Raw genomic sequence first — 13,663 nt, 5'->3', positions numbered from 1 at the left:
ACTTTCCAGATGGCTGGGATTTGCATCCACATCTAACTCAAGTCCAGCTCGATTTCCACTTTACCACTGAGTTCTGTCCCTGATGATCCTTAAGCCTGAGGAGCCATTAGAGATCTTTTGGTTGATTGTGCATCCCCGTTGACCCAGCAGTGTTTCTATTGGCTCTGTTTCCCAAAGAGATCTTAAAGGAGAGAAAGGTTCCCACATGTGCAAAAATGTTTGTGGCAGCCCCCTTTGTAGTGGCCAGAAACTGGAAACTGAGCGGATGGCTACTAGTTGGAGAATGACTAAGTTACGATTTATGAATAATTATGGAACATTATTGTTCTATAAGAAACAACCAACAGCATGATTTCAGAGAGGCCTGGAGAGACTTACAGGTGCTAAAGCTAAGTGAAGTGAGCAGAACCAGGAGATTATTGTACATGGCAACAGTAAGATTATAAGTTGACCAGTTCTGATGGACAGGACCTTTTTCACAATGAAGTGATCAGGCCGAACCAAGAGACTTGTGATGGAGAGAGCTATCTGCACCCAGAGGAAGGATTATGGGGACAGAGAGAGAGAGAGAGAGAGAGAAGCATTTTCATCTTTTTGTTGTTCTTTGCTTGCTTGTTTTTTTCTTTCTCATTTTTTCCTTTTTGAGCTTATTTTCCTGGTGCAGCATGATAAATGTGGAAATGTGTATAGAAGAATTGCACATGTTTAGCCTATATTGGGCTATTTGATGTCTAGGGGAGAGGAGAAGTGAAGAGGGAGGGAAAAAATTTGGAGCACAAGATTTTGCAGGGGTGAATGTTGAATATCTTTGCATGTATTCTGAAAAATAAAAAAAACTATTATTATAAAAAAAAAATCGCGACCAAAAAAGGTCCTTCCCAAATCTCCTTAATACTAGTGCCTTCCCCCCTGCTGATTATGTCCAGCTCAATCCTCCATACATCTTGTTTGCACATAATTCTGCATGCATGTTGTCTCCCCTCCTGAGACTGTAAGCTCCTTGAGGGCAGACTGTGTTTTCACCTTTTTGGGGGATTGCGCTTATTAAGCACTTAATAAATACTTGTTTACTTGGTTTACTCATGTGATAGAGCAGCCAAAAAGAGGGGAATGTGATTTGGATTTGGGATTCTATTAGAACTAGATTATTTGGGTCTAGAAAAGTGCTTCTTTCACCATGAAAGGAGCATATATCTCTATACATATATAAATGCACATTTATATGTACATATATGTATAATATAATATATAAGATATATAATACATTTTTATAATAATGGTCAAGTGACAGGGAAAGTGCTGTGCTCACATTGTATTGGGGAAAAGGATGAAAAGCTGAAGTCCATTTCAAGAATGGGGAAAGGCCTGGGGACCAGTCCACATGAGGATCAATTCAAGGATAGGAGTGGGTCAGTGGCGGGGAGGAAAAATGGCTCCATTTTCTACTGAGGAGGAAGAGAGGGCTTCCCACTCCCCTAGAGAAGGGTCTGCACCCAGAAGCTCCAGGGCCCCAGAGGGGCTCACTCAAAATGTTATCTTGGTCATCAGCCCTCCTGGGGCCCCATGTTTCTCATGGAATATTGAACATTGAGTAAGCATCTATTCAGAAAGGGAGTGTACAAGGTGACATGGCAGAGTCATGAGTCTGGTGCTGTCCGTGACTAGGCATGTCATCTAAGCTCGCTGGGTCTCAGTTTCCTCATCTGTAAAATGGGGGACACTGGACCAGAGGCTTCCGAGGTGCCTTTCAGCTCACAGCCCATTCCAGAGCTCAAGTCTGGAGGCAGGAAGAGTGAGGTTCAAATGCTGCCTCCAGTACTACTTAGTGGTCCAGTGACTTTGGGAAAATACCTTCACCTCTCTAAGTCTTGGTTTCCTCATCTGTAAAATGGGGGAATAATAGCACCCATCTCACAGGGACTTTGTGAGGTTCAAATGAGAGAGAGTTTGGAAGTAAACCTCAGGGCCCTGGATAAATGTGAGCCACGACCATCACTATTTTCTGCCATTAGCTACCATCACCATCCACCATTACTGCTATCAGTGCTGTTTTCTACCACGATCACCACCATAACCTACCATTATTGTCACCACCACCTATCACTACTACCACCACCACCACCACCACTATTGCTAGAACTACATACAGATATGAATGTATATTATATATGTTTTATATTATATATTGTATTACATATATTATACATGTATATATAAATATACATTTATATATGTATATGTAATACAGATAACATGCATTATTATGTTATTGTATTATATATACCCATATAAATATTATTTGTATTATATATGTATATTTTATAATTATATATAGAATTATAATTATGTATTGTATATGATATATATTATACATGCATGTATATATAAATATGAATCTATATAGGTATATGTAATATTATGCTATTATATTATTGTATCATATGCACATAAATATCATTTGCATTATATATGTATATTATATATAATATATTATATTGTATTATAATTATATATTACATATTATATTATACATGTATATATAAATATGAATCTATATAGGTATATGTAATATTATGCTATTATATTATTGTATCATTTATGCACATACATATCATTTGCATTATATATGTATATTATATATAATATATATTATATTGTATTATAATTATATATTACATATTATATTATACATGTATATATAAATATACATTTATATATGTATGTGTATTGTATATATGTATTATATATGCATAAGTAAATTTTATTGGTCCATATGTATTATATTATTATAATTGTGAATTATATATCATATTATGTTATGTTATATTATATTATGCTTGTTGTATATAGAAATATACATTTATATATGTATAGAGATACAAATATAAAATGAGAAATATTTCTTGACCTTAAGGGGCGTCATGCTCTATTGAAGCCATTTCCAAAGGGAGAGGCCACTAGTGGGAGGAGATCAGGAAGGCCTTTGAGCAGGTGGCCCCTGAACTGACACCTTTTCCTAGTCATTTAGTAATCATACAGTGGGAACAGCAAGAATTCTGGGATCAGAAAACAGTTCAAATCTCACTTCCGATGTTTATTTCTTCTCTGGCCCTGGGCAAACCATTCAACCCGCCAATAGCCTCACTTGTAATTCTCTAAGACTTTAAGCTGTAGTATGGCTGTCAATATACTTGGTTTTTTTTTTTTTTTTTTTTTTTTTTTTACTTTATGAGTCAATATACTTTGGATGAGGAAGTTTCTTCAACAAGAACTCTCTATACCAAGGATTTTTAACCAGGGGTCCATAGATATTTAAAAAAAAACACTTTGATAATTCTATTTCAACATATTGATTTTTTCCAATAATTCTGTGGATTTTGTTTTATGCATTTTAAAAGATTTTGAGAAGGATTTCGTAGGTTTCACAGACTTCCCAAGAGGCCCCCAACACAAAAAAGATTAAGAGTGCCTGCATTCCAATGAAATCCTAGGTCTGCCCCCAAAATAAACAACATGAAAAACAAATTCAGTTTTTGATTCCCTGGCCAGCCTGCGTTCTCCTGCCTTCCCTCTTGCAGGCCCCAGGTAATTCTCTAAGACTTGGGTTTTATGGCATCTGAACTCCCTTCCAGCTCCAGCTCTATCGTCCCATACTCTGGAGACCAAAAGCAACATTTTTTGCCCCAATATTACTCTGCTTCCCAAATCTCTCAAGTCCCTTTCTACTCGGATGCTCTGAATGAATGAATCGGCTTGTCTCCATAAGGGTATATCTTGGACAGGGGAGCAGGTGAGGAGGTACAGGGGTGGGGGGGGGGGTGGTCAGGGGAGAAAAGCTCTGATTACCCCAAAAGATCTGGGCCACGGGGGATGGTGAGCTGGATCTTGGAGCAGGGAGGAAGAGGAGGGGGCAAATAAGAAGGACTCCCAAGCCCCGGCCCTGCCTGGCTCAGGGATAACTCATCCTTCCCTCGTCTGAAGTGGGCCTACTTATATATGTATATGTGATATATATAACATGCATTATTATGTTATTGTATTATATATGCCCATATAAATATTATTTGTATCACATATGTCTATTTTATTATTATATATACTATATGCGACACCGGGTCACGCTGCTCTTGGCACCAGAAACCCTTTGTACCCAGACACAGACTCAACTCTCTCTTCCCAGCCTGAGGCTGTAGGGGAAGGGGCTGGGGGAGGGGGTGTTGCAACCTGGGGGAGGGGGTGTTGCAACCGACTTATCAGGAGGTTCACACGCATTAGGCTTAAACTGGATTAAACTAAGGAGGAATTAAGAAACAAAACTGCCTTGATCCTCTGACAAGGTCCCAAAGGCCATCGTGCCTTGGGGCGTCCATGAATGTCTGAGTCTTTCAGAAATTGGGCTGAGAAGGTGGGGGCAGATAGACCTGGCAGCCAGGGGGAGATGGGAGCTGGGAGGGTCGGCATGGGCCTCCTGAGCCCCGGAGCCACTAGGCGCTCAGACCTGAGTCTGAATCCTACCTCTGAGGCTAGCTGCGGGACTCTGGGTGGGTCCTTCAAATTCTGCGGCATTTCCACACCTGGGAAACAAGAAGGGATGAGGGTCCCCACCACGTCTGATGGTCTGCAGGGGCAAGGAGATTGGGTTGCTTCTAAATCCGTCCTTGAATATGGGGGTTGGAAGAAAAATGGCGCTTTTCTCTCCCCTTAAGCAATCACAGCTCATTCTCCTGTGGCCCTAGACACATGACAAGTACTTCTGACCCCTAGAAGGTGAGGGTGATTCTATGCTATTGGAAAACCAAAGGAACGCAGACTCACGAGATGGAAAGTCAGTAACTGACCCCAATTCCCCTCAGGTGCCAACAAAGGCTGGTCCGACCTGCGCTGGAAGTTTTCAGGTCAACAATACACCAATGAATGACGACCCTTTGTGTCCCTATCGTTCAACCAGATCCCGATTCAGCACACAAGGCTGTCCATCAGCTAACCATCCCTCCACGTGGTCCACAAAGGCAGCATGGGAGACTGTGCTTCAGAGGAGGGCTCCCTCACTGCCCTGGCCCGCAGCTTCCTCACCGATGAAAGCACTATTTCTATAAAATCCAACAAGACGACGTATTTGATAAAGTACACTGCAAAACTTAAAGTACCACAATGCAATAATTATGCTAGAATCAGTTGTTATTTTATGTTAATGTTATGCTTTATGTTAATAAAATGATCATATATTGTTATTAATTATGCTAATAAAATTATTAATTATAATGACTAAACCTTCTGCCATCTGGTTTCCAACCTCCGTCATTCCACTGGTCTGCCAATCATCTCTTAATGGCTAAAACTTTTTTCCATCCACGGCACCTTTGTGGACTGACAGCCTCTGTTACTGGCTGCTTTCTCTAGGTTTTTGGGACGCAGCTCTTTCCTCAGTCTTCCACAGTTCCTTCTGCCTCTAAGCGTGGTCTGTTTGGGGCCCATGGATCACCCCGTTATCTCACTCCATTAGGGCTCATGCATTTCATTACCAGCTCTGTGCAGATGACTCCTGATCCTAGTCTCCCTGTCCCAAATCACCAACTGCTTTGTGGCTATCTCACGCAAAGTCTCATAAGCATCTCAGACCCAACAATGCACCGAGTCTAGAGCAGGATTTGTTCTCTAGTCCCAAACTCCCTTTCCCAGGTCCTAGAATCAGTCCTCTGACTGCTGACCTTCCAGTCCCCCAGACTCGCCCCCTGGGCTCCCTCACACTGCACAATCCAAACCTGCGCCAAATCTTGTCATGTTTCTCTGTCTCCGCCCTATCTCCCCTTCCCTCCCCTCACAAAGCCATCATCCTGGTCCATGCCGGGGCCGCAGGAAGAACCTTCCAGTTGATGCCCCTGCTTCCAGTGTCCCCCCTCCCACCAGTGATCTTCCTACAAGCAGCTCTGACCGTGTCACCCTCCTCCCTCTGCAGAAACTCCAGGAGCAGATTAAAGCCGTCAGCCTGGCCCCTTCCTAACTTCCTCGATGTCCTTACACTCGGCTTCTCTCCACGTACTCTATGATCCAGAGACCCCCAGCTTCTTGTTACTCCTTGAACCAGACCCACCATGGCCACACTCTGCCTTTGCACTCGGCTGGCGCTCGGGATGCCCTCCCACCTCACCCCACCTCTGTTTCTTTATCTCAACTCAAATCCCACTTTCTACAACAGAAGACCAACTGCCCTTTTCCTGAGCTTCCTCTTCCCTCCCCCAGGTCTAAGTGCCTTCCATTTGTGCTCTGTGTGTGTGTGTGTGAGAGAGAGAGACAGAGAGACAGAGAGATAGAGAGAGAGAGAGACAGAGAGAAAGAGAGACAGACAGAGAGAGACAGAGACAGAGAGAGAGAGAGAAAGAGAGGAAGAGACACAACACACACATAGAAAGAGAGAGGAAGAGAAAGAGAGATAGAGACAGAGAGACAGAAAGAGAAAGAGACACACACAAAGAGAGAGAGAGAGAAGACACAGAGAGAGAGACAGAGAGAGAGAGAGAGAGAGAGAGCGAGAGAGAGAGAGAGAGAGAGAGAGAGGGAAAGAGAGACAGAGACAGAGAGAGAGAGAGAAGAGACACAACACACACATAGAAAGAGAGAGAGAGGAAGAGAAAGAGAGAGAGAGAGACAGAGAGACAGAAAGAGAAAGAGACACACACACACAAAGAGAGAGAGAGAGAAGACACAGAGAGAGAGACAGAGAGAGAGAGAGAGAGACAGAGACAGAGACAGAGAGAGAGAGAGGAAGACACAACACACAGAAAGAGAGAGAGAGCGAGAAGAAGAGAAAGAGAGATAGAGACAGAGAGTCAGAGAGAGAAAGAGATACACACATACAAAGAGAGAGAGAGAGAAAGAGAGACAGAGACAGAGAGAGAAAGAGAGACAGAGAAAGAGAGGAAGAGACACACACACAGAGAGAGAGAGAGAGAGAGAGAGAGAGAGAGAGAGAGGAAGAGAAAGAGAGATAGAGACAGAGACAGAAAGAGATACACACACACAAAGAGAGAGAGAGAGAGAGAGAGAGAGAGAGAGACAGAGAGAGACAGAGAGAGAGGAAAAGACACACACACATAGAAAGAGAGAGAGAGAGGAAGAGAAAGAGAGATAGAGACAGAGAAAAAGAGACACACACAAAGAGAGAGAGAAGACAGAGAGAGAGTGACAGAGAGAGAGAAGACAGAGAGAGAGAGAGAGAGAGAGACAGAGAGAGAGAGAGAGAGAGACAGAGACAGAGAGAGAGAGAGAAAAAGAGAAGACAGAAAGAGAGACAGAGACAGAGAGAGGGAGGGAGGGAGGGAGATCAGAGTGCTATATATTTGGTCCACAGTCCACGCAGAGAGCAGTTATTTATGAACTGTTTTCTCCCATCGGGACAGGCGTCCCTAAAAGACTCCTTCTCTGCTCTTGCCTTTTCCTGGTGTAGCCCAACCCACAATAAGCACCTGCTGAATACTTGTTGCCTGACACATAAGCTTTCGATGAGAGCTTCCTATTCTGTGGAATGGGGCCTTAAATGAGCTGATTCTGTTTGTGGGGGTCACTGGCAAGAGCTGTTGTAAGTGGTGGGCACAGAGTGCCAGGGGCTGAGGAGGGACTGGCTGGGAGAGCCCGTAAGCCGCAAATTCAGGTAACTCAGAGCTTGGCAGTGGGAGGTGAGAAGGTGGGCAAGCAGGGCTTAAGGAGTTGGCAGGAGCCAGACCAAGGGTTTGGAGATGGTGAGTTCTTTAGGTTAAGGGTGAGAGGCTTGTAGAGACAGAGGGCCAGGCCTGGGAACAGGTATGAGTGAAGGTCCTAGTCTGGGCAAGAAGAGCCAAGTTCATCTGCTGAGACGAATGGAAGGAGGAAGGCTGAGGGCACAGAGAGCTAGAGATGGGAGCCTCCAGAGGGAAGGCTCAGGCTTCTGCGGGGGCTCGGAGGCCGGCGACGCTGGCCGAGGGCTGATACTGGGGATGTGAGCAAGGAGAAAGTCTGGAGCCCTGACCATGAGGAGAGGGAGGGGCATGGGGCTGGTTTCTGGGGGTCCTGACTCCTGCCTTCTCTTTGAGCCTGGAGCAGGAAGCATCCCCATGTCCCACGTACTGGATGAGACCAGCACCTACTGGTCCCTAGGGAAGGCCGGGGTCCTTGTGGCTTCTGAGGAACCCCCCACCAGGGGGACCTCATGGGGCGGCACCTTACGGTCCCTCCAGGCAACACTGAGGGCGTCCCCCTGGTTCCAGCTAGCTCACCCTGAGGATGGTCATGGGGGCAGGGAAGCCAAAATCTCTCTCCTGGAGCCCCAAGTAGGTGAGAGTGCTTTCCTCCCTTAGCCTGGGGCTGTAATGAGCTGAGGCTTGAGTTGATGCACTGAGGCCCCAAGCACATGAGGCTAAATAGTAATTGGACCATAATCTATTAATATATATGCTTGGAGAAAGAATGGCCCCCACCCACTCTTTGTGCAAGTCCTGATGTGTTGTATAGGAAATGACGATTCTGGTGGGTGGAGGCAGAGGAGTGGAAAAGGAAGGGGAGGAGAGGCTGTTTTGCTTTTGCCACTGCAACGACCTTTCTGTTTGTTTCTCCTTTTTGCTTTTGCTGAGGCAGTTGGGGTTAAGTGACTTGCCCAAGGTCACACAACCAGGAATTGTTAAGTGTCTGAGGCTGGATTTGAACTAAGGTCCTCCTGACTTCGGGGCTGGTGCTCTACCCACTGAGCCATCTCCTCCCCTCTCTCGCTCTCTGCTAGCTGGCTTCCTGTCGCAGCTGCCCATATTGCTATCGCAATCCTTCTTGGCCATATTGCTATCGCAATCTTTTTTCACCTCTTCACTTCAATAAAGACTGAAGATTTTCCCCTTAACCTGAGTTCCTGACTCCGGCTGATGGTCATTACATGGGGCTCCCTGAGAGCCCGGATGATCTGGGGGGGGGGGGGTGAGGGTTCTTTAAAACTATCCTGTAGGCAGCGTCCTCCCCAAGGATGAGTGCTCCTTACGGGTACTGAGGCCATGGCCTATTCATCCCACAAAATAAACCTCCCGCCCTGTCCCTTCAAGAAGGCCTTTACTCATCGCCCCCAGAAAACTGCCATGAAGTGAAACACGGTAGGTTCAAAGGGAGGAGGATGAGGATGATAATTTGCCTTCCGTGCTTTAAGGTCTAAAAAACGCTCACTCTAATGAGCGATGGAGACAGCACGAACAATGGCACGACATTTAACAGCTGGGGGGACGAAGCTCGGAGGGGAAGCAGCTGCCTGGCAGCGGGAAGTGCAGGAGGCAGGACTCCAAACCGGGCCTCCTGGCTCCAGCTCCACGTCCCAAGTGCTGCCCGCTGGCCTTTCTGGCAGGAGAGGGCGTTCGGTGGTGGTACGGGGGGGAGGATGGCACGGACAGGAGCTGTTAGCTAAGGGGGTGGGGACTTGATAACTGCCTGTCACTGTCATCATCATAACCGTGGCACACACTTAGGTGGCACCTACTGTGTGCTGGGGGCTGTGCTGAGACATTACTTTGTTTTGATCCCAACAGCCCCCCTCCCCCATGGAGATGTGTGCCACCATCATCACCCTCACGGTAAGTGAGGCAAGCAGGGCTAAGTGACGGGCCCAGGGTCAGGTGCAAGCTGGGAATCAGCTCCCCCGACTCCAAGCCCGGCTCTCTGCCTCTCACGCATGTCATTCCGACAGCGGGGCCCGGGGCCCAGGACGGGGGCTTTGGGAGAGAATGGCGCCCCCATTCACAGGGGAGGAAGGCCAGGGCCAGACAGACACCCCCACAGGGAGGAGGGCCCAGGATCCGATCCCGGCCCCTCCTGATGGGTGACAGGGCCCCTCGCGGTGACATCTCGAGGATGCTGCGGCCTCCATCCTGCCCCACACTGCCCCCTGCAGGCTGCAGCAGCCCTCCCCTCGAGAGGCTGACCCTCTAAGGGGGACCGGAATCTGAGAGTAAGGGCAGGGGGGGAGGAAGCCCCCGACCGAAGGCAGAGTTTGGGCCGAGGCTCGCAGGGAGCCTTCCCGAGTCCGTCTCAGAAACGGGGCTAATGACAAAGTATCCCCTTTGCTCTCGCAGGAAGGTGGGAATTAAGGACCAGGAGAATCTCCCAAAACTAGAGAAACATGGCTGATGAGTATTCCGGTCCTGTAACCTGGGAGCTGATTATGCAGCGAGAATGAGATTAAAACTGGAAGGAATTAGCAGGGTTTGGGAGGATGGAGGACTTCCTGAAGCCAGTAGGAGAAGCAGTCACAGTGAGCCTGAGTTCCAAACCACAAGTTTGTTCTGCCGGGGCTGGGGTCATCCAAGCCCCCAAGGGGGGAAGACAAGCCAGGAGTCAGCAACCCCTAACCTGGGGAGTCTGAAGGCCGGCCACGGCCTGGAGGAACTGCCAAGATGGCAGGAAACTGGACGGTGGTTTGGAAGCTCCCATTTGAAGGAAGCAGCAGTGAATGAACGGGAAGGAAAATGGGGGAGTTAGGCCAAGGGAAAAGTCACACTGGGGTGGGGGGGACACTAATGGGGGCAGGTAGAGGGAGGGCTCACCTCCCTGCTCTGTGTCTCAATTTCTTGACTCATGTAGATTAGGTTGTCGATTAGTCAACAAGCATTGATTAAGCACCTACTGTATGTCAGTTCTAAGCATTCTGCACTCTAAGGGTGCTTCTAAACCAAGCTGCTGGGGGCAGGGCTCTATGGCCCCTCCTCATGCTACCAATCCCTCCCTGCTCTGGCTGGCCCAGAGCTAGCTCTCTGCTGCCCAGATACTCCTGGTGTGCTATGAAAAGAACTGGAATGGGGTCTGAGGTTCTTATTAAGGGGGTACAAGTCACTGGCCCCTCCCGAGGCCTCAGTTACCAAATGTGTACAACGAGGAAGATGAATCAGATCAGGTACGGACACCCCTCTCTGCCCTTGCTCGCTTCCCTAGCTTCCTTCTAGTTTTAGCTAAATTGCCTCTTCTGCAGAAAGCCTTTCCCTTTCTTCTAGGGCTTTCCCTCCTGTAAGCAGCAGAGAGCACGAGTTCAGCTCAAATTCAGCCTGTTGAAATTTTACTTGTGCACTGTTGTCTATATGTTGTTTCTCCCATTAAAATGTGAGTCCCTTGATCTCAAGGAACTCAGGGACTACCTTGCCTTTCTTTGTACCTCCAGGCCTTAGCACAGTGTCTGGTATGTAGAAAGTATTTAATAAGTTGTCTAATATATATTTGTAAAACTGAATGGAAATGTTAGAAACACAGAACATAACAAAGAACAAGATGGGAAGGCCCTTAGAACAAGGAATTTCAGAAGTGAGAGGAAGCTTAGAACCCAGGAGGTCAGAGCTGGGAGGGCCCTTAGAACCCAGGAGATCAGAGCTGGAAGGGCCCTTAGAACCCGAGAGGTCAGAGCTGGGAGAGCCCTTAGAACCCAGGATGTCAGAGCTGGGAGGGCCCTTAGAACCCAGGAGGTCAGAGCTGGGAGGGCCCTTAGAACAGAATTTCAGAAGTGAGAGGAAGCTTAGAACCCAGGAGGTCAGAGCTGGGAGGGCCCTTAGAACCCAGGATGTCAGAGCTGGGAGGGCCCTTAGAACCCAGGAGATCAGAGCTGGAAGGGCCCTTAGAACCCAGGAGGTCAGAGCTGGAGGGCCCTTAGAACCCAGGAGGTCAGAGCTGGGAGGGCCCTTAGAACCCAGGAGATCAGAGCTGGAAGGGCCCTTAGAACCCAGGAGGTCAGAGCTGGGAGGGCCCTTAGAACCCAGGATGTCAGAGCTGGGAGGGCCCTTAGAACCCAGGAGATCAGAGCTGGAAGGGCCCTTAGAACCCAGGAGGTCAGAGCTGGGAGGGCCCTTAGAACAGAATTTCAGAAGTGAGAGGAAGCTTAGAACCCAGGAGGTCAGAGCTGGGAGGGCCCTTAGAACAGAATTTCAGAAGTGAGAGGAAGCTTAGAACCCAGGAGGTCAGAGCTGGGAGGGCCCTTAGAACCCAGGAGGTCAGAGTTGAGAGGGCCCTTAGAACCCAGGAGGTCAGAGTTGAGAGGGCCCTTAGAACAGAATTTCAGAAGTGAGAGGAAGCTTAGAACACAGGATGTCAGAGTTGGGAGGGCTTTTAGAACACAAAAATGAGAAGAGGAGGAAACTGTAAAATAAAGAAAATCAAAGAGAGAGCTTTAGAACATAAACATGAGAAGATTTTGTTCAGCTCTAGCTCAGTCCTACTAACAGAAGCACTTGGGGCCCTCCACACTTTGTGTGTGGCTTTTACCCCAGTTCCCACAAGGTCCTTCCCACTGTTATTAGAAAGCTTTGGGGGCTTTCCCTGGGGATTCTCACAAACAACATGCCGGTTCCTCCCTGGGCCTTTGCACAGCACTGCTCAGGGTCAGATGGCTGCTTCTCCTCGTGAGCCTTAAGAAATGGGGGGAGGACATAGGGAGAGGCTGTTCCGCTCTGAGCGGTGGCTCTGTTCCCTTCTGGGATAGTTCCTGTCTCCTTGCTGACTGCTGAAAGTCTGGGGGGCAGAGGGAAGATGGAAAGCTGGAGGATCCCTAATAAAGGGACGTCCACCCCGAGGAACATTAAAAGTCCCTGAAGGTCACCTCCAGCTCTCTGCAAATATACAAACTCCCGGCAACTCTGAAACAAAGCTTCTTCGACTGTGGGTCATGACCCCAAATGGTCATATAACTGAATTTGGGGATTGCGAGATGATATCTGTTATTAGTAAGTTTGATTTGCATACCTTTTATATATATCGCTATATCCGAGACTGCATGAAAATTTCTCAAGTGAAAAGAGATTGTGAGGGGAAAGAGCTGAAAAAGTCCTACTTTGGAGGGACTAATAACAGTCTTTGGAAGTGAGTTTGAATCCTGGCTGTGCTGCTTACAATGACTAAGGCACTGGCCCACTCTGAGCCTCATTCATTTTCAGAAAAGGGGGTGGCCAGATTTTTCCCAAGATCCCTTCTGTGTTGAAATTCTATAGCTCAAAGAGAACTGAAAGTTGGAAGACCCGAGTTCAAATCCTACTGAGAAACCCAGCACGTGGGGCCATGGGTGAGGTCCCCTTATTCCTCAGACAGGGACAATAAATGTCTCTTGGGGCAAAGACTTCTGTGAAACAGCAGTGAGGAGACCACAGAGGAGGCAGGTCCCGGAGCACCTCCAGGCCTGGGGGGATCTGAGGAAACTGGGGAAAGAGCGATTCTCTGCCCCAACCTTGGAACGTCTGTTAGTGAGTAACCCCTCCCATAAATGACAGCAGCCCTGGAGGAGCTGGGGGAGCAGCGTTCCCGAAGCCACAGGGAAGAGGGTCTGGCCCCGGGGCCAGGGGAGGGAGGGAGCTCCTGGAGCCTGCAATGGGCACCAGGACTGGGGAGAGAGTGGGGCCGAAGGCCCGCAGGAGTCCCCGGACACACAATGTCAGGCTCAGAGCGCAGCCTAGTCCCTTTTAAAGAGGAGGGAAAAAGTTGCCAAGGCCCAGAGAGGAGGAGCCCAGGGGTCTGAATCACCTTTTCCTCTGGCAGAGAGGATCAGTGAACACAGAGCTGGGCCTCGGAGTTAGGAAGAGCTGAGTTCCGATTCTGCCTCAGGAACTCACTGGCGGCGTGAATATGGCAAGTCATTTAACTCGATGCCTCATTCACGTTCCTTAATCTCTCACTAACTACGCCTGATTTC

At 47.9% G+C, this 13,663-nt stretch overlaps 1 protein-coding gene across 1 annotated transcript in view; it reads right to left on the bottom strand.

Moving 5' to 3' along the window:
* RUNX3 (RUNX family transcription factor 3) overlaps positions 1-13,663 on the bottom strand; it is a 91,420-nt gene that overhangs the window by 8,411 nt on the left and 69,346 nt on the right. The gene's annotated exons all lie outside the window — the stretch shown is intronic.

This window comes from Antechinus flavipes, chromosome 3, assembly GCF_016432865.1.
Source record: "Antechinus flavipes isolate AdamAnt ecotype Samford, QLD, Australia chromosome 3, AdamAnt_v2, whole genome shotgun sequence".
In the NCBI taxonomy this organism is placed as follows: domain Eukaryota; kingdom Metazoa; phylum Chordata; class Mammalia; order Dasyuromorphia; family Dasyuridae; genus Antechinus; species Antechinus flavipes.
The sequence above is the reverse complement of the archived record's forward strand: the minus strand, read 5'-3'. Positions and strand labels throughout refer to the sequence as shown.